Source organism: Chelonia mydas, chromosome 2, assembly GCF_015237465.2.
Source record: "Chelonia mydas isolate rCheMyd1 chromosome 2, rCheMyd1.pri.v2, whole genome shotgun sequence".
Taxonomy (NCBI): Eukaryota; Metazoa; Chordata; order Testudines; family Cheloniidae; genus Chelonia; species Chelonia mydas.
The window spans coordinates 132,393,196-132,413,936 of record NC_057850.1 but is presented as its reverse complement, the minus strand read 5'-3'; the positions used below and the strand labels follow the sequence as shown (position 1 = coordinate 132,413,936).

Sequence of the window (20,741 nt, the reverse complement as noted above, 5' to 3'; positions counted from 1 at the left end):
GGATGGTGGATGGCTTCATGAGCCATGGGAGCAAGGGCTAGGTGGGGTCTCCCGCGATCACTATTGGCATTTCAACATTCCCAGTGGTAATCTGCCAGTCAGGAATGAAAGTCCCTGCTTGCAGCTTTCTGAACAGTCCTGTGTTCTTAAAGATGCAAGTGTCATGCACCTTCCCTAACCAGCCCACACTGATGTCAGTAAAGCATGCCTGATGATCCACCAACACTTGTATAACCACAGAAAAGTAGCCCTTTTTGTTGATATACTCTGTGGCAAGGAGGTCTGGAGCCACAATAGGGATGTGGGTGCCATCTATGACCCCACTGCAGTTCAGGAACCCCGTTGCTGCAGAACCATCCACTATGTCCTGCACATTGCCTGGAGTCACAGTCCTGCATAGCAGGAGATGATGAATGGCCCTGCACACTTGCAGTACAACAGCCCCCATGGTGGATTTCCCAACTACAAATTGATTCCCAATTGATCAGTAGCAATCGGGTGTTGCAAGTTTCCACAGGGTGATAGCCACTCACTTCTCCACTGCCAGTGCAGCTCTCATTCTGGTGTCCCTGTCCTGGAGGCTTGTGGGGAGTTCAGCACACGAATCCAGAAATGTGGCCTTGCGCATCTGAAAGCTCTGCAGCCACAGCTTATCATCCCAAACCTGCATGATGATGCAATCCCATCAGCCAGTGCTAGTTTCTCAGGCCCGGAACCGACACTGCACCATCTCCAGCTGCTCCATAAATGTCATCAACAACCTTGAAATGTTTCTTTGTATGTCCCACAGCAGTGTAACCTCCAACAAATCCTCATGTTCTCTGCAGTTCTTCTTGTGGCTCTATAAATCCTGCAAGATCACACACCCAGTGCTTGCAACTGTTGTGACAATAGTGCAGAGCTGTGCAGGACAGCAAGGAGGGATGCGTGGGTTCGTGGGGATTTTGAAAAGCAGGTGTGAAAATTGTGAGATGCAGATAAAATTATGGGATGGAAACCACTGATTTATGGGAAGTTGAACCCATACTCCCAGTTATCCTTATGTGACTTGTTTTGGCCACATGCAACATTGCAAAAGCTTCCCAAAAGACCTTGTACTGGATGGTGACGAGTTGCACAGTGCATTGCACTCTTCATCAATACAAGCGCTCCTGGTGAGGATGTGCACCACTGACACAAGGAGTCAAGTGTGCACATGCGCAAGTGATGTAATAACTGCAGCAGCTGTATGCTGACGTAAGACAGGCTGACATAAATGTGTAATGCGTACAGACCTATATCAGTATAACTATGTTGCTCAGGACTGTGAAAAATCCATGCCTCTGAGTGATGTGGTTATACTGATCTAACCCCCAGAGTAGATAGCATTATGTCAATGGGAGGGCATCTTCCATCTCCATAGCTACTGCCTCTCGGGGAGGTGGATTTAACTATGACAATGGGAGAAGCGTCTAGCAAAGTTATGAATTTAAGCTCCCAAGCTCATCTTTTGAAAATCTTATGCAGGTTTTCTTTGAGGATGAGGACTGATAGGTCAGCTATAGAGTGATCGCTTTGTGAAAAATGTTCACCCCCAGGTAATAGGGTGTTTTTGTTTTTTATCATTTTCCTGTGTGAATTCATTCGAGAGCGTAGTGATTGTCTGGATTCACCCACATAGATACTATTGGGGCATAAAGCATGCAACTTAACTTTGCAGGGCTCCCTGTGGTGTGGGGCCTCCGGCAATTGCCCTGCTTGCCAACCCCTAACACTGGCCCTACACTCGCAACCCTCCCCCGCATCTGTCCTGTGACCCCCTCTGGGATTTGTAATCCACAGCTGAGAAACACTGATGTGGCCTCTGGAAGATCTCTGCATACCCTCAGGGGTACGCGTACCCCTGGTTGAGAACCACTGCTATAAAAGATATTACCTCACCCACCTTGTCTCTCTAATATCCTCGGACCAACACAGCTACAACAACACTGTATATCACTGTAACACTGTAGAATCCCGTATGTCATCGTGGCGATATTTATCTATTTTATCACTACTGCTGGACTGATCCAAACACTCTAGAACTTTTGGGTGGAACAGGTTAGGGTGGTGAGCAGGATTGAAATCTGGATCTAAATGTATGTATTATTGCTAGCCCCCATGTCTAGTGAAGTCCAGCAAAATCCTCAAATCAAACATCCAAGAACATTATGAGAAATGTTTACAGTCTAGGTCTGGATCTAAATTTTACAACTTAAGTCTGTTCCTAACTATTACAGTCACTGAATAATGTAATGGTTTTGGATTGTTCTCCCATCAACATAGCATAGCATCAGCTCTCTCACAAATGTAGAAAGAGCAGAACAGATCTTGTTCAGTGAAACGCAACAAAGATACGATTCTAGTTTTATCTCATTTCAGAACTTTTCTGAGACTTGGTTTTTTCTGTAATCCATCTCCATATCCCATTGCACAAAATGAAATTTAAAAGGGAGAGAACGAGGCAGGATGTAATAACTGCTTTCTACACAGCAGACTGTGTAGTTCGTTAGTTAGGATCTCAGTCCGCGTCAGACACAACTTAAAGCAAACCAGCCAGACTGCTGGCCAGCCAGAGAGACCTGTACATTTCTCAGCACTGATTCAAAGAAGGTGTCAATGTAGGTTAAGCTGGGTGACTGAAAATAATATATCTGAAATAAAATAAAAGTGCTGTTAAGGTAATGCTGCTCACCATTGTTGCTGATTATACTCCGGTCACAGGAAAATTGCATTGTAAAGGGCAACTGAGTAATAACATTGTACAATATTTATCAGCTTCATATGTATAGAACTGAATACTTTATTGGTAGTCTGTTCTCTTATGTTTCAGTACCATGCATTACCAGAATAGAGATTCCAAACATGCTGGTTCAAAAAAATCCAGGGTTATTCTAATTTTCCTTCATGTCTAGTATGGAATTGTAGTTTCCTATACACTAAGTATCATTCTAAGACATTAGTTTTAACTGATTATATATCTCAACAAGCAACTGTTTTATATCACTGCATATTAAATTATTTGTACACTAGCACAACATTCTCAACCCATGTAAAATATCTCATTTATAGGGTTAATGAATTGTTTCATCGTTAACCCTTAAAACCTGTATATGTACTCTGCTTTCCTAGGCAGATCTGTTTCTAAAAAATCAGACATTAGGAACTTTACTTAATAATCCTATTCTGTGAACATTGTTTACCTCCCTCGTCTGATAATATACTGTCCACAGCACGGCAGTAAAATTTTGTACTTGCAATCCACTTTATATATACCAACTATTGGAACAATTTACCAAGGGTTGTGGTGGATGCTTCATCCCTGGCAATTTTAAAATCAACATTAAATGTTTGAAATGTTCTAGTTCAAATAGGAATTAATTCGGGGAAGTCCTATGGCCTGTGTTATTCAGGAGGTCAGACTAGATGATCACAGTGGTCCCTTCTGGCCTTAGAATCTATTAATTAAATATCCTCCTTAGTTATGGTTCTCTTAGTGCCCTTTGAATGTATGTTACATTGTGTAATGGTGGAGTGTCGATAGATGGTGCTGTTGAGTTTTAAACTATTGTCTAGGCCATTATTCAAATCTTGAACTAGGCAGAAAGGGTGCTGGGATTTATAGACAGCCTTAAAGAGGTTTTTGTTTACAAGGGTTAATTAAGAATGGACTTTGAATGGTTATATGGGACTTTAAATGGCCGTCTGCTTCCAAGAGAAAAATGCTGAAAAGTAGGTCAGCTACCACATGGCTAAACAGCTAGGCTTCTCCAGGGAAGCACCCACTGTTCCAGTGACTCAGGCCATCAAAATTTCAGCATCTACTGAGTAATTAGTGTTTATAGTTTGTAATTAAGGCTATAATAGGATATGCCTTATTTGGTATTGCGCTTGGCTTGACCTATTTGAATGACAACTCTCTGAGCATATCTGAATAGTTTAAATCAAAAAGGTAGTGTTTTAAAAGGGCGTTGTTAATGAGTAAATTGAAAATATTGTTCTTTTCCTTTTTTCCTTTATTTCAGAATAGTAAGAGAGAAGCAGCAGTTTAACTCTGTTATTAGTGAACTAAACACATTTATCTACTATGTAGCAGTTTATGCTTTATTTTTAAAAACTGATCCAGAGCACTGATGGAAGTGTAGCAGTGTGCAGCTCCAGAACATGCCCCCTTATGGCCTGGCATGGCACTGCAATCACCTTGCCTTTGTTTTTCTTTGGGTTCATCAGTGATTCTCTCAGCCTTCAGCATTGTTCAGTTGCAGAGGTGACTGATCCCTCTGGCTAATATATTTTATTTCAGATATATTATTAAAAGTCCACCCTGTCTGGGGTATCAAAGTTCAAAACATACACAAGAGTCTTCTGTCCCAGTCTCACTGGGCTCAGCCATTCCCTCCTGAGAGCTCATCTTCTCTTCCCTCATCTTCATCTCACTTCCAGCCCTTCTCCTGGGCTTACCTGCCAGTCGTCCCTTTGTACGTGGGGAGGATCTACATCTCCTTGCCGAGTAGCAGCGTAAGGGGAACCCGCACGACTCTCTGTGTTTCTGGCCCTGGGAACCCCAAATAATTGGGCTGCCTGCTTCCATAGCTACAAACTTCTCTGCTTCTCCTTTCCAGGGCCTCTTCCCATGCTACCTGACTTCATGGCTGACTTCCTGCTCTTTTATAGGTCATGCCTCCCTGGACTTCTCTCTCTGGACTCCTCCCACTCTGGAGTCTCTGCCAGCTCTCTTCTTTGCTCTCAACCCTGGGTTCAAACTTCTTCCTTCAAACAAACAGCCCTGAGGGTGTGCTTCCCTTCTAGCAGGCTTCCCCAGCCTGCTAGAGTTCTGTTCTACCTACCCCACCCCCACCCCCGTCCCGAGATATGCATTGAAAAAGGTACCTCTAGCCCACAAATATTCTATAGATACCTCTGTACATCTGCTGATGCTCTTCAATGTGCATTAGAGGTATCTGTACAATATTTTTAAGGCAGAAAGAGGTGAGATATGGGTACATCTCTTTTGTTATTACACACTCATATATATATATATATATATATATATATATATATATATATATATTGCTTTATTTAATACTTTGGACTCAGCTTGGGTACCAAGTTTTAAGCAGAACTCCCCATTGAGATGAATAAGGTGTTCTGCTGAAAAACTGATGGTATGAGATGGTTTTTACTACTTATTTACTGTTTTACAAACTAGAAGTATTTACAACACATATTTTGATAGACATAGCGTATGAGAGACTACAGGTCTTATATAAACTTAATTTTGTATCTTTAATTGGTTTCATTTTGGTAGGCTTTAAAGTAACTTTGATTACCAAAGTAAAGATTCGAGAAGATAAGCTTTTTGACTTAAGCTATGTCTACACAGCCTTGCAGTTCAGACTACAGGGGTGTGAATTGTAGTGTATACCAGTGTACTGCACTGTAACTCCCCCATGTGGACACTGTGGGCATGAACTAAAAGGTCCCTAGTTTGCATTAATATAGACCTCTTGAAACGGGACCACGTTAACATGAACTAGGGACCTTTCAATTCATGTCTGAAGCATCCAGATAGGGTAGTTAGAGTGCAGCCATTAGTGCTCACTGCAGTTCACACCTCTATAGTTCCAAACTGTACGGCTGTGTAGACAAGCTCTTAAAGCTCATTTCCAAATTAGCAAGATGAATGTAAATTGTCTTGTTTGCACAAAGAATGATGATGATAATCATAAGTTGTTTAAACTTATTTTTAATTTTGTTGATGATGAATGTTGAGTGACCGCTAGGGCGCTTTCCACTATCAATAATCTATTTTTATAGCATATTTTTGTGTCAAATTTTCTGTGAATTGGTGACACAGTGTCATCTCAACATCTTTCATCCAAATAAGACCATGACAGCTTTCTCAAAAGATTTTTGATATCTGAGGGGGGTGTCACAGACTTCATCTCTGTAGTATATAAGACACTGAATATTTTTTTTAATTGCCAGCTTATGCAGGATTTTTCTCAGAACTGACACTAGAAGATGACCTAATTTGAACTTGATTGGACTGAATCATATGGCTCCAAGGTAGGCCTTGTACCTGATTTTTTCCAAAGGCTTTGGAGGGAGGCACTGCAACATGGAGTAAGTGAAGTTTATAAACCATAAGAATCCAGGGTAAGGCCAAGAAGCCTGGCCCTTCAGGTCAATAAATTACCTGAGGGACTGTCCAGAGCTTCCAAGATTGACCACCTTGGGGCGGGGGGGAGTGGGGGGAAAAGACGGGACAGTATGTCACAACATCAACAAATAGTCCACTCCAGCTTTTGACCAGTCTCTCCCTGCACCCAAAGCAGGCCCGCTAACGAGAAGCACTGTGCCAGCCAAATATCACCGTCTGGTTCCTTGACAGCAGGTGCTGCTCCTTCCTACTCCAGGAGAATTCAGAAGACTGTCGGAACTGAAGAGTCATCTGTTATCTTGAATTTTGTATTTTTCTTCTCTGTTTTGTTTGTATTAGCTAGAAGACTTCTAAGCCTATTTAAGCTTTCATTTGTAAGGTATGGAAGTGAAAATGTGACTGTGTACACCCATGCGTATGTGAGAGAGATCACCCATACAGTCCAGACAAAGAAGGCACCTCAAAGAAAATTCCCCAGGTAAATAGCCCTAAATATTGTCTTATAAAGTTACTCGTTAGCATATGTTCTGTGCTTGATGGTTAAAAGTCCCGAGAAGCTTGAAATTGTCACCTATAATTTTGGTACACAAGAATTGTCAAACTTCTGCTTATCTATGGTGTTCTGTTAGTTTGAATTATAAGATTTCTGTTGAGGGTATAGGAAGAAAGGGTTAATCACCCCCACGGTAATTGAAATCTAAGGATGAGGCTTTATAATTGGCTCTGAAGCTATGGTTCAGACATTTACACAATGTGGTTTCAGTGTTAAGATATTTACCAGTTCCAAGTTATAGATTTAATTGACTTTTCGTACAATTTTTGAATTTGAATCTACAGTAGAACCTCCGAGTTACACGCATATCGGGAATGGAGGTTGTTTGTAACTCTGAAATGTTCCGTAACTCTGAAGAAGATGTTGTGTACTTCAGCAGTGCGGGGGGAATTGGGGCTGCAGCCGCTGGGTCAGGGGTGGGGAACAGAGCTCCGGGTCGGGGGAGGGTAGGGGCTTCTGCCCCGTTGGAGCACCAGGGCTCAATGTTTTAGACCTGGGGCTCGAGGCTTCAGCCCTATGGTTCTGTTCCTAGTTTCAGCAGGGGGTGCCAGGGCTTGGGGGTTCAGCCTCCTAGCTCTGTTGCCAGCTTCTGCCCCACGGAGGGGGTGCAAGGGCTCGGGGCTCCCTGCAGCTCCACTCCCAGTTTCAGCTGGGGTAGGGGGGTTGGTGCTGGGGCTCGGGGCTTTAGCTATGGGAGGAGTGCTGGGCCTGAAACTGGTGCTCCCCACTTAGCTAAAGCCCCAAGCCCCAGCACCCCCTGCCAGGCTGAAGCCGGGAAACAGAGTTGTGGGGCTGAAGCCCTGAGTCCCAGTGCTCCCCCAGGTCAAAAGCTCTGAACCCCCCGCCCGGAGCACTGACTTCCCCCCCTGCAGTTGCTGCCCCAACCCCAGGGCTAAAGCCCTGAGGTAATACAGTATTTGCTGGGGTTTCTTGGGGGTTTTTTTTGGTCTCTGCTTACTTCCAGTTCCACATGATGTCCAGTTGACCAGTAAGTCCATAACTCTGGTGTTCGTATCCTTGAGGTTCTAGTGTATATCCAGATAGACAGCCACCTCATTAGGATCCTCTTTAGAATTTATAAAGATTGGTTATTTTTATTATTAATGTTTCAGTTCACTCGATGATTTAACTCCAATCCAACGTTGAGTCTAACCTGGTGATTTGATGTAGATTTGACAGTTGTATTGCTTTATTCTTATTTTGGTTTAATATTAGCTTAACTTTGGTGATATGTTTCCTTGATTTTATTTTATTTTATTTTGTTTGGTTAAATATTTTAATAAAGTTTGAAAGATGATACTGAGTCAGATTTCTTTCAATAAGCAATGTGGGTCCAGAGTCTCTGAGGTGGATACCAGAGGGCCAACCTGAAAGTCTGACTAGCTCCCCCTAATTAAAGAATATCAAATTACTGTGACATGTACTGACTACTATGTAAATGATATTGCAAAAGGGCCTGCTTAATATGACACAGGAGTACAAACCTGTGGTGTGTAATCCTGGCACAGTGCTAGATCATGACATCACTTTTGAAACAGAACTTCCCATTGTGCTATGACCTCTATTTGGCATATACTGTACTTTCTTTTTTGTATCTAAATTGTTCTGGTCCATTAATTTAGTATAATCTTGCCTTATGTACCATACATTTATTTATGTTCATCAGGTACTGCATTTTGTAAGGGTATAAATTAGACGTTGAGAAACCTAATAAACAGATCACTGTTACTTTGCTACCAATTGTTTATAAGCACAAAGAATAAATTTCCTTTGCTCCATTAAACAGTATTTTATACTCCATGGCACAAGTTACTCTAACTCAGTTTGACTGAAGAATGCGCTATTGCTTAGAACTAAAATGATCTTGTTAATAAGAATGCTAGAATAATAGTTTCTTCCTACCTAGAGGGGCATGGGTGGGGAGAATGGTCAGGGGAAGAGTAGAAACAGAACAGTGGCGTGCATAGAAACAAAAATGTTAGGGTTATGAGGAAAGATTAAAATTTACTTTATGTATAACTTGGCTATGTAGCAACTAAGAGAGGATATAAATGTCTACAAGTATATAAAGGCTGTGTGAACATTAACGATGGACAGGATTTATTTAGAATGGTACAAGATGGATTAAATTAGGAAGATAAATATTTAGGCTGAAAATCATAAAAGACTTCTGACTTTTAGACCATTTGATGGTTCAGGAGACGTGGTGAAAACCTAGCTGTCTGGGATGTTAAAAAGTAGTCTGGACAAAAAAACTGGAAAATCCATTGGAGGGAACAACTTTGCACTTGGAGGCTGATAGGCATCTAATAAGTCTTTTTTCATTAGTCTTCTATGATTTGGGATTCCCCATCTGTCCTCTACAGACCAGCTTACCTCCTATGAAAGAGATCCAGGTTAGAGCTGCTCACCCACTGCCTGCTCCCTGCAGACTTCCTGAGGTTCATTGATGGTTCTTTGTGGTTTGCAAGAGCAGGACTTCATTCTGACTTAAATGAGTGGAGCAAAAATATACAGAGGACAGTTTGTCTGCGTCCTCCAACAGTGGAAGAATGCCATAGTTGCAACAGTCTGTGCAAAGTTCCATGACTGGTGAAAGCCAGTTTGGTGGGCTAGCTGGGAGCATTATGCTGCCATAAAGGAGATCTAAGCTTGGGCCCTAAATTCCATTCTTTTTTCCCTCTGCCCACCTGGCCTAGGATTGTTGTGAAGGCAGCACCCTCAGACTCTGGTAGATAAGAAAGTGCCTCACACTACTCTACAGTGAACCCCTACCTGGCTATCAGATCAGTGCTGATGGGCTTTGTTCAGTCCAGCCTCCTTTGGCTGGAGCCGGGGAATCAAACATACAGCCCACAGGCTGGATCTGGCCCATAGTACCTAGCTGAAAGGCTGTTAAAGAGAGTGCAGAGCCCTCTGCACTGACCCTGCGGCCTGGCCAGCACGCAAGGGGAGTTCATGCTGTTGCCTTTAAAAGGGTGGCAGGGACCTCCTGCTGCAGAAGGTTCCTAGGAATCTCTAAGATGAATTATAGGTGAGTCAGCCAGAGACTCCAGCTTTGGCGACTCCAGCTACAGTGCAATGCACTCCATTCAGTGCAGCCCTTGGGTCAAAAGCCACCAGACCTTGATCTGCTGCCACTCCTCTTGTGCATTTCTGTTTCAGGCATGTGACAGTTCTGGTCTCACCTTTCCTGCTAAGGGTTTGGGCACAACTGGACAGGTTAAAGATGGATCTTGAACTTGAGAAATATCTTTCCTTTTGTTGGAGTTATGCAGGGATGAAATCCATCCAGGGGTGAAATCCATCCCTCATGTAAAGCAACTGAAGTTAATAAAGTTCCATAAAGTTTCTGTATATTTTGTTTTGTTCTTTATAACTGAGAACACCAAAAAGAGCACATGCTGTAATATTTTATGTGGATTTCTATTTAATGGCTTTTTTGGTTATTTATAAAATATACTGGTCAGGGATGTTACTTTCTGTGCCCTCATTTATTCCCGGTTAGTCCTATTTAGCACATACTGTACCATATCTGCTATTAAAGGAAGGTCATGGTCACAAATCCTTAACAGCACTGCTGACAAATGCCTAGGCTGCAGTCGTGGCCTCCTTGGGCAGTTCACAGAATGTTAGAATGAACTACTCTATATGCTTCAGGCTGTTTGGGTTTTTTGCCCTATCTACTGTATTAAGGGCCCCAGTCCTGCTAACCTTACTCTTGTAAGAAGCCTATTGAAGGCCAGGGGATTACTTTGCATGGGTAAGGATTAGTTGGGTGCATAATGGTAGCAGCGTAGAGACCATAATTTTACCCGTAATGTGTTCTTTTCTTTCACAACAAGCCCACTGAGTCCAACCGTCCTCCCCTTTATTTTGCTGTTGGTTAATGTTACAAAGTGTGACTCCTTTGTCCCAGTGCTTCTCAATAATAAAGGGGGGAAATCCTATAAAATATTTAAACAAGAAATATTATTTTCATTTCTAAGATATTTTGTTTGTTTTTACACACACACACGCATGCCACACACACAAATGTCAGCCTTGCTATGCACACTCATTTGATTAGAAGACACATCATCTTATTTCTGGGTCCACATAACCTTGTCTTCTCTCCCTCACCCCACAGTTTTGATGTCCCTCTGTTGTTCCCCAGTTCTGCAGCCTCATCCATGCAGGAGGACCCTTATGTCCACCCAGAGTCCCAGGGAAGTCAATAGGGCTCCATATGGGTACAGGCATCTGCCAGCGTACATCCTATTGCAGGATGGGAGACTTAGGGGCAGATTTTCAAAAAGCATCCAAGGGATTTAGGAGCACAAGTCTCAGTGAAAAATCAAAGGCACTGTGCTCCTAAATACCTTAGATTGTAAGTTTTCAGGACGGAGACCCTGTGCTATTTATTTGTAATATGAGGCACCTTGCATTTATTGGGGTACAGTAAGGAGTGTACATATAAATAGTAGTTAACACTCAGAGAGGAGCCTTTCATTATAAAACAATTAACTGGATGTTTCAAGGGACCCTTAAAAAGCAGTTTTCCTCCACGTTTTACCTCCTGTCTTTGTCTCACTGAGGTACCTGCTAACTCTGTTGATCAACAGTCCTGTGATCAACAGTGCATGGCCCTGCGAGCAGCAGTCATCATTGTTCTGGTGTACCCGGGCATTTTTCGTCTGTAATCTCCTAAGACCCCAGCAGGTGGTTCTCTTTGGTAGCTGAGCTGTGTCAAGCTGCTGGGCAGAAGAGGTGATTTAAATCGTGTATTCAAAGGAAGGTATAATTCAGCCCATATGTCAGGGCTGTACGTGCAGACGGGGGAAAAAACAGCGTAAATGGAGAAAGAAGCACTGAGTCAGCAGCAGGGATGGTTAAAATTTATCCAAAACATATTGGCTGAGATTTGTGTAGCACCTCCAGGATTACTAACGAAAAAAGGCTGCAGGGTTTGGAATTCCATTGATTGGCAGCTGTACCCTGAGAGAGGGACACAAGGAAGCCTTCTAGTCTGCCAGGATCTCATTACTTGCAATGAGTTCTGACAGTTCTTAGATTACATATGTATAAACCAGTAAGGCAGAAAAGGAAATAAACAGTAATTTTATTTTGAAGTGGCACTGGGGAAGGATTGTTGTCTTACTTTCTGAACAGTGCAACCACTGCTGTTTCCATATACTGAGTAAACACATAGCATTCTCTCCTCCTTCCCTCTCCCCCTTCCCTGCTCTGCTCCTCTTGGGCTCTCCATCAAAGTCACATTGGTCCTGTCTCAAGTTCCCGATTTACTCTGAGTGTAAATGTTACATTTTACAGCTATGTATACTTAAGATTGCAACTGATTTAGTTTCCTTTATAAGCCTAATTTAGACATAACTCTTTCCACCTTCCCCCCAAAAAGTCCTGGGGGTCTCAAAATTTGGTAGGTTCAATCTGATAGTGACAGAATTTTCTATGACATTTGGTCTGGGTCCCATACAAAGCAGTCCAGGGAGGGTTGGGGGTTGGACTGGAGGCTGCCAGGATCTCATAACATGCTTTTTTGCGACTGCCAGCTGCTTAGGCTGTATCAGAATTGGATCTAGGAAATAGGCTATATTTGTTTTGGTTTTTTGCTGTGATCAGGAACCAACACTAAAGATATTGATCCAAAACTAGAGATCCAAATCCAGACTGCTTTCTCTGGTTGCCGAATTAATGAGTAATTTGGATTTGGAGTTTCAGTTTGGACCCAGAAACAGCAATGAAGGGTTATTTAGAAAGGCCATTGAATGAAAACTTAGAATGATGGATAAGTAAAACCTCTACAATTATTAATTCTAAGACATTTCTACAGTACCTGTCACCTTGGTCTCCATCAATAGAATATCCTACTATATCAATAGAATATCCTACTCTAAGAACTTGGAAAATATAAACATCAATGAAAAAGAGGTATTATTTAGTGTGAATCCGGGATAGCTAAAAATAATATAAAGAACTTGAGAGGAAAAAAGGAGGCACAAGAGAAATTATTTAATGATAAGATCTACTGTATCTGGTTGGGGAGTACTTTTCCCAAGAGAAATAATAAAAATCTCATTTGTTTGGGGCATTTTAAACTTGTCTGGACAAAGCACTGAAAAATACACTGTAGGCAATAATCTTAATTAATGAGCCTCCATATAAAAGGAATTTGCTAGTTCTTTCAGAGGTAAAGTCACTCAGGTTTAGCCAGAGCTTGCTGTCAGTATGGATGCAGGGCATTGTCTTCAGGTGACAAATGTGAAGTCTTCTAAGTTTGGCCACTGCCATCTCAGTAAAGTTCTAGAAGTGTTGGTAGCATGTCAGATTGCTACCTGTGTTTTGGACCTATGAACTTCCTAGCTGGTAAAGGCCAGTAGTGAGACAGTGGGACTATTATTGCTAAAGATGGTCAGTGCCTCCTTGTCTCAGAGATATCTAAGTGATGTCAACGAGGCTGTGGGGTAGCCTCTTCTCTAGAAATGAACTCTTGCTGCTGATGAGCTCAGCAACTACAGACTGCTATTGAATACCACCATTTTGGATAAGACTATCAAGTAGGAAGTGCAAAGCAACCATGGAATTATTTGTTGTCTTCAGATTTCCTTGATCCTTGTTGGTTGAAGTATGATAAACCAGCTGCACTAAAGATGTGGATTGAGGTTACCCCAAGCTATGAACAAAGAGCATCTGACAGTTGCCTTTGATAGGTGGTGTTGACAAAGCCACCATCCTTAGTTGGAGTAGATGGCACTGCTGTGAAGTGGTTTCATTTTTTTAAAATACAGGTCAACCTAGAAAGCAATTCTAATTATTCATCCACCCCAAGGGATACTACAGGGACCTACAGATCATATAAGGGTTGTTAAAGAGGGATATGGGTATGGGATGTCAAGCATGTGTTTGCCAGCTGTAGGGCTGATCTTGCAAGTACAGTCCACTATATAACCCAACAGTGGGGCTCGGATGAAGGGAGCTGAGGCAGCAGCTCTGGAGGACCTAAGTATCTCTGTGCTTAAGCATCAGTGCCTGCAACGCTTCTCCGACCCAAATAGGAAGCTCTAATATTTCCATTCAGTGTCACCTATTTTACTGGTAGGGTTGTCTCACTGATCTGTACAGAGGACTAGTAGCCTCCAGTCCCCATTTCCAGTAAAATCTCCAATAATATTAACAGCATGATCAGGGGGGAAAGGCATGGCTGGACTATCACCATGTTTCCAATCTTAGTTGCTGCAGTGGCTCCTCCTCCTTTGCCTTGCCACTGCTGCTCTACCATCATGCTTCCACCCACATGACTGTCCGCTTCCTGGGAGCAAGGGGTGAAAGGGAATGTGTGGGGACAGATAGTCAGAACTACTAGAGAACAATTAAAATACATTTATTTGTGTTCAACGTTCAAATATGAAAACTCTCTTTTCCCTGAGCTGTTCTGAACATGTCAGTATGTGGAAAGTTACTTTGGAGTTTCCAGAGACTGTTATCTCTTTAGCAAGAGAAGTGTGAAACGTACAGAGGAAATCTTAAAAAGGGTTCCATTTTAAATGTTTCCTTTAAGAATGTTTACGAAACTTTTCAGCCAGAAAAGATGGGAAAATGTAGCTGAATGTTTATGAAGAGTGACTGTATTAAATTTGCAAATAAATTTGATTGTGAATGTGTGAAAGCAGGACTAAACTCCTTCTATGTAAATACCAATTGAGATATAACCTCACCTATGGAGCCTCTGAAGTGCCCCTTTAACAGTGGGGGGGAAATCAGTCAGAGCCTAGCACATCTCATTGCACAAGGACAGCCAGTCAATTTTATGATGTTGTATAATAACTGGAGGTTTTCTGAAATTGGATACTGTCAATGTAAATAATCAGAGGGCCTGTTTTTCAGAGATGCTGAATATCCACTAATCCCATTGAACTCAGTTTGAGTTGTGAATGGTCAGCTCTGCTGAAAGTCAGGTGCAGAAAGTATGTTCAAAACATTTAGATTTCTTTGCCCAAATTACCTAAATTATTAAGATTGCAAGAACTGTAGAAGTCCTATTTCCTTCCCACTATGCTGTTGGTTTAGTTTTTGAATTTCAGCATAGAGAATGAAAATCAATGAGGACAGCTTCTCTTGTTTATAGTGAGTTTGACTTTCAGGTTGACAGTACTGCACTGTTGGGTTTGCAAACTATCCAGGTGATTGCTTGTTTGTTTAAAAAACTGTAATCGCTGGAATTATTAGAAATTATGGAAATATTTGTATTAGCTTTGTTTTATTAAAGCTTGTTTTTTGCAAAATTAGAGTATACACTGTCCAGTAAATTATTTTTATTGTTAAAAAAGTTTAATGAAAATTACTATGTTGTAGTCTGATTCTTTCCACTTGTGTTTAAAAATATAATGAAAGAATAATTTTAACATCAATGGTACAGTGACTCCCTTTGTACATAAGGGGCTCTTGAGTTTGAAGTCTTTGATGTACCTAACCCTCTCTCTGGCCTGGTCTACACTACAAAGTTAGGTTGAAGGAAGCCACCTTAAGTCAATCTGTTAATGTATGTGTCTACACTATCAGGTCCTTTACGCCAACCTAAGTCGCCTCTAAAGTCAATTTTTATGAGTCGACTGCAAGGTAGTGCAGACGCAGAATCATGTAATTTTACTTAATTGGCCTCCAGGTGGTGTAACAATGTTCATCTGTGACCACCCTGGAGATCATTCTCAACTCTGCTGCACTGCAGCCAGGTACACAGGAAACAGCCCCTCCCCTGCTAAAGCCCCAGGAATTTTTGACTTCCCATTTCCTGTTTGATCAGCATTGGGAGCGTGCCACCTTGAGCACAGCTGATCGTGGAGACTACACGCCCCAAATGCGCTCCAGCCTGGTCTGCACAGGAGGTTTTGGAGCTCATCACTGTGTGGGGAGAAGAGTCTGTGCAGGCAGAGCTCCGTTCCAGCAGAAGAAATGCTGACATCTATGCAAACGTCACTCATGGAATGAGGGAGAAGGGCTACACGAGAGACACACAGCAGTGCCCTGTGAAAATAAAAGAACTTCGCCTAGCGTACTAGAAGGCAAGGGAGGTGAACAGTCATTCTGTTGCTGAACCCCACACATGCTGGTTCTACAACGAGTTGCATGCGATTCTCGGGGGTGACCCTACCAGCACCCCACAAGCAACATGGACACTTTACAGGTGTGTGAGTCTAGGGACAACTGGGAGTATGATATGGTGAATGAGGAGGAGAATGGGATACAGGCAAGCGGTGGATCCATTCTCCCCAAGAGCCAGGAAATATTTTTTAATCCTGGAACCCTGTGGGTTGCAGAACATCACGGTGGCCAACCGTGATGCCAGGGAAGGTACCTCTGTATAAAGTTACAATCCAAAGCACCTCTATATAAAGTTACAATCAAAGTCCAGTTAAACTTTAGCAGGCACACACATTTGGTGGTATTGCATGTTTACTGTGAAGAAAAAGCGAGGTGCTGTGGCTCTCTGCTTACAGGAGGCCACTCCAGCTACGCAGAGGGTGCCCCTGAAAAAGGCTGTTTATATGGACTGGGATAGCCCGGGAATCCTCCATGGATATCTCTAGGAAACTGTCATGGAGGTACTGTGCAATCCTTTGCAGAAGGTTTGTGGGCAGGGCTGTCTTATTTCTTCCACCATGGTAGGACACTTTCCTACATAACTCCTGAATTAATTCTGCTGGCATCATTGTGGTATACAGCATAGCAGCATAAGGACCTGTGATCCACCAGCACTTGCAACACCATTGAAAAGTATCCCTTTCGGTTAATGTACCCTTTGGCAAGGTGGTCTGGTGCCAAGATGAGGATATAAGTGCCATCTATCGCCCCACCGCAATTAGGGAACCCCATCGCGGCAAAACCATCCACTGTGTCCTGCACATTTCCCAGACTCACTATCCTTCAAAGCAGAAGTCGATTAACGGCCCTGCACAGCAGCTCCCACGGTAATTTGCCAACTCCAAATTAATTCCCCGCTGACCAGTAACTGTCTGATGTTGCAAGCTTCCAAATAGCGATCGCCACTCGCTTCTCCACTGTCAGAGCAGCTCTCATTTTTATTTCAGAGTGGTAGCTGTGTTTGTGTTGCTGAACTGCAGGGCAGGGGAAAGTTCCTGCCCAAAGTTCCTGGAAGGTGGAGTTCTGCATTCGAAAGTTCTGCAGCCATTGCTTGTCCTCCCATACCTGCAAAACGATGCAGTCCCACCAGTCAGTGGTTGTTGCATGGGACCATAAATGGCTCTCAACAGAGTGCAGCTGCTCTGTGACTGCCAGCAGCAACCGTGAATTGTTTATTTCAGTGGCTTGCAGGAGGGCTGCTTGCAGGATATCACTATGTTCCGCGTGGCGACCCTACTTCAGCTCTGGAAATACTGCAGGAGAAGGCGCAAGGTGTTTGAGATGCTCACAGCAAGAGTGCACAACTGAGCAGGCTCCATGCTTCTGGGATTATGGCGTACACGCAGCAGTTTTAAGGCGCAAAAACCACTGAGTTGTTTGCCGTTGATATGAGGGAGAGAAGAGAGTGCATCATGGGATACTGGTGTAGTGTTCCCATTCTCCCCTGTGACAATGTTTTGGCCCCATGAGGCACTGCACAAACTTCCCAAAACACACTGCGGCAAGCTGCACTTTGAGGTGGTTACCCACGATGCACTGCTTTGTGCATTGATGCAGGCACTGCTAGTAAGGACACACTCCATTGAGACAATGAGCATGGTGTGGCCACACACAATCGACTTAATTAGTTCTGAAGCTCAAGGTCGAATTTGATAACGTCAACTTAATTTTGTAGTATAGACAAGCCCTCTGTCTCTCACTTTCATACACCTGCGCGCGCGCACACACACACACACGCCCCCTCTCCCTCATTTGTTGTCTCCTTTGTCTTCCTCCCAAAAGAGGCAACTCAGCCAGCCACCTAACAGCAAATAAGTGCACACTGCAAAACTGTCTGCACTCTGCCTCTGACTTGCTGCTGTATGTAGGTCTTCTCTGAAGGTGGGGTTTGGATCTTGGGGGTATCCTGCCTTATCCCACCTCTCCAAATCCTGGATTAGGGGTACCTTTTGCAGTTTAAGGGCCTGACCCTGCAAGCATTCCACATATGGGACTACCACCGAATTCAGTGTGGAAAGCCTGCAAATTCAGGCCATTAGGTACCGATCCTGCAACTGGATCTGGGCAGACCCCTGTGCCAATGTGGACCCTGCATAGGTACAAGGATTCTTTTCATGATTACAGTTGCAGGTTCAGACGTGACATTTTTATCTCAACCTCATCAGCTACAGATCTGTTTCTGCTTCCATGGAAGACAATGGCTAGAAGCCTGATGATTTCAGTGGGCAGAGTAAGGAGAAATGCCTACTTTCAACAAAGATACAAGTGCAAAGTGTTAAGAGAAAAAAATATTACAAACCACATGCTTATATTCACTTGTCTATTGCCTCTGGCTGTGCTGAGAAAGTTAGCCCACAAAAATGTATTAAAGCAGAAACTATGTACCATAAATAATCCAGATATTAAAACATTCTACCTAAATGGTTCTTGTTCTAAAAAGAAATGATTGCATAAGTTATTACTTTACACTCATCATGCACAGTCCAAAAATGTTACCAAAAAGCCAACATAATGGGCGATGCATGACCCTTAGTTGATAAACATTGAATTTTAGTTTGCTGCACGCACTAACAAAAATTCACTTGGAGAAATGCTGTTCTACATAGCATTAATAGTAAATCCTGATTCTGCAGTTATTGTGCCACATTAGAGAGCTAGTTTTGTTCAGAAAAGTTTCAGATAACCAGGGGTCCTGCACTTTTTGGAACAGAGTACACATTTCTGGTTGTGATCATTGTGGGCTCTATTCTCCAAGCTGTTACGTGCTTTCAACTCCCACTGAATCCAAATTGGGGTTGGGGGTGGTAGGCACCTGACTGGAATGAGCCCCTTGTGACTTGTCTACTGTCAAAGAATAAATGAATTCTGCCCTGAGACAGACAGAGGAGTTGAATGCATGAATGTGGGATTAGGATTTGGCGCAGAGTGCATGGAGTTAAAAAAAAAAGAACTTGGACATTTATGTGCCTCTCACTTTAACTCTTTGGGGTGTTCTAATAAATAGACAGATTCCTTAATCCATGGGTTCTCAACCAGGTGGTGTGGGTGAGCCAACAGATCTCATGGTGTAGTGAGCACCCTTCCCTTTTTTAATGCTTAGGTGACAAAGGGATCCTGGAACTATTTTCTATTGTAATAGGGGGTCATGATATCGAAAAGGCTGTAAACCACTGCCTTAATTAGATGTTAAGATCAATCAGTTTTATTACAGTTTAAATATCAAGGTAATTGTTTTAATGTCCTGCATTTTAAAGCAGTAAGGATTTTTTGGTGTATGATGGAATGGTAAGCCCCTGTACAGTGTCTAGCTGGCATGTCTTCACTGTATTGATTTCAATTAAAAAGTCATTAGCCATTCTTTGTAAGCCAGCTATATAAATAAAATACTGACAGGAATATTTTGCCTATCATGTCATTCAACTGCCTGAACTATCCAAAAGTCCATTCCTGCCCATGCAAGTTGTTCTAAAGAAGGGCTGCTCACTGATAAGGCCAGTGCTATGCCAGGTGGTGTGTGCAGGATGGTTCCCTGAGACAGCGGCTCTAAAATTTGATGCAGTTCTTCAGCTGGTGGTTATGGGAAGAGTCATGCAGCTTAATTGAATACAAGGTGGGTAACAAGTTGAAGCTGAACCAGCTCTCCTCTCTCACATGCAGACAAACTAACTAGAGCTGGGCGAATAACTGACTTTTTGGATCACTTGGCAATTTTGAAAAGTTGAAAAAAAAAATTTCAGGTCAGACCAAAAATGAAAATGTTCAATGCTTTTGGTGAATCAAAAGGACAAAAAAATTATTTTGGGCCAAAGAAAATGTTCCATTCAACCTGAAATAAAGTATTTCCTTTAGACTTTGAGTATATTTTACATTTTTAAGTTTTTAAAAATAAAAATAAAGAAAATTTCTAATCAAAAATCATTTCTAACTGAAAGGCCAATTTTTAAAAATTTGACTTGTTCTTATTTCATAATAAACATTTCAGCAAAACCAATTTTTCCATGTTGCCAAATCCTGCATTTATTGCTGAAGAAGTTTAAAGTAAAAAAATTTCACCCAGCTAAACCTGATTGACTCCTCTGTCAAATCCTTTGTGCTCCACAGGTACAAGCTCCTTTACTTGGCTGTCTTCCTCCAGGCTGCGGACACTTTCTCCACTCCTTCACAGAGAGAAGGGCCGAACCCCTCCTGCCTGAGGAAACCTTCCAATTTTTCTTGTAATGAGGAGTCCCATAGGCTGATATTTCAGGGGATCCACAAAATTTGCAGTCTTTCTCTAATCATACACAGAACTGCGCTGTACAAGCATCTGTTCATTCCCTCTGAAGCACCTGGCATTGGCCATTGTTGGAAGACAGGATACTGGGCTAGATGGACTATTGGTCTGACCCAGTATGGTCATTGTTAAGCACTGTACTACTTGTTCCTTGTGGATGAAAGGTAGGAGGGAGGTATGGTTTTTATCACCAGACTCTGGAAAACCTGACTGCCATGGCATTTTAATTCTCTTTTATCCCACATCCACCAGTCAGATTTTTTTTAATGTGCTTGATGACTGTAATATATATCACTTTTTATAGAATAAAGTGACTTAAAGGAAAATTAGTCAGTCTTTAATTTATGTTTGACCTTTTATACCATCATTAGTTACTATCTTATTTTAGGTTTCCAAATTAGAAATATTTGGCCTAAATAAATAATTTAGATTTATACATCACCTTTAATGCTGAGAGAATCTGCAACATTTCAGCAATTTAGAATCTGTGAAGTTTAATGCACAGGGATCTGGACTTGGGTGGCAGGAGACCAGGATTCTGCGTCTGGCTCTGCCATTTGTCAGCCATGTTGTCTCAGGCAAGTCATTTCCTCATT

The 20,741-nt window shown here is 42.4% G+C and overlaps 1 long non-coding RNA gene across 1 annotated transcript; it reads left to right on the top strand.

Annotated features, from left to right (window-relative positions):
• Positions 1–6,012: 6,012 nt before the first annotated feature.
• On the top strand, positions 6,013–20,357 carry LOC114020672. The gene is made up of 3 exons (XR_006288766.1): positions 6,013–6,087; positions 6,521–6,659; positions 19,974–20,357. It is a non-coding gene; the product is annotated as an uncharacterized LOC114020672 (long non-coding RNA).
• The last annotated feature ends 384 nt before the right edge of the window (positions 20,358–20,741 follow it).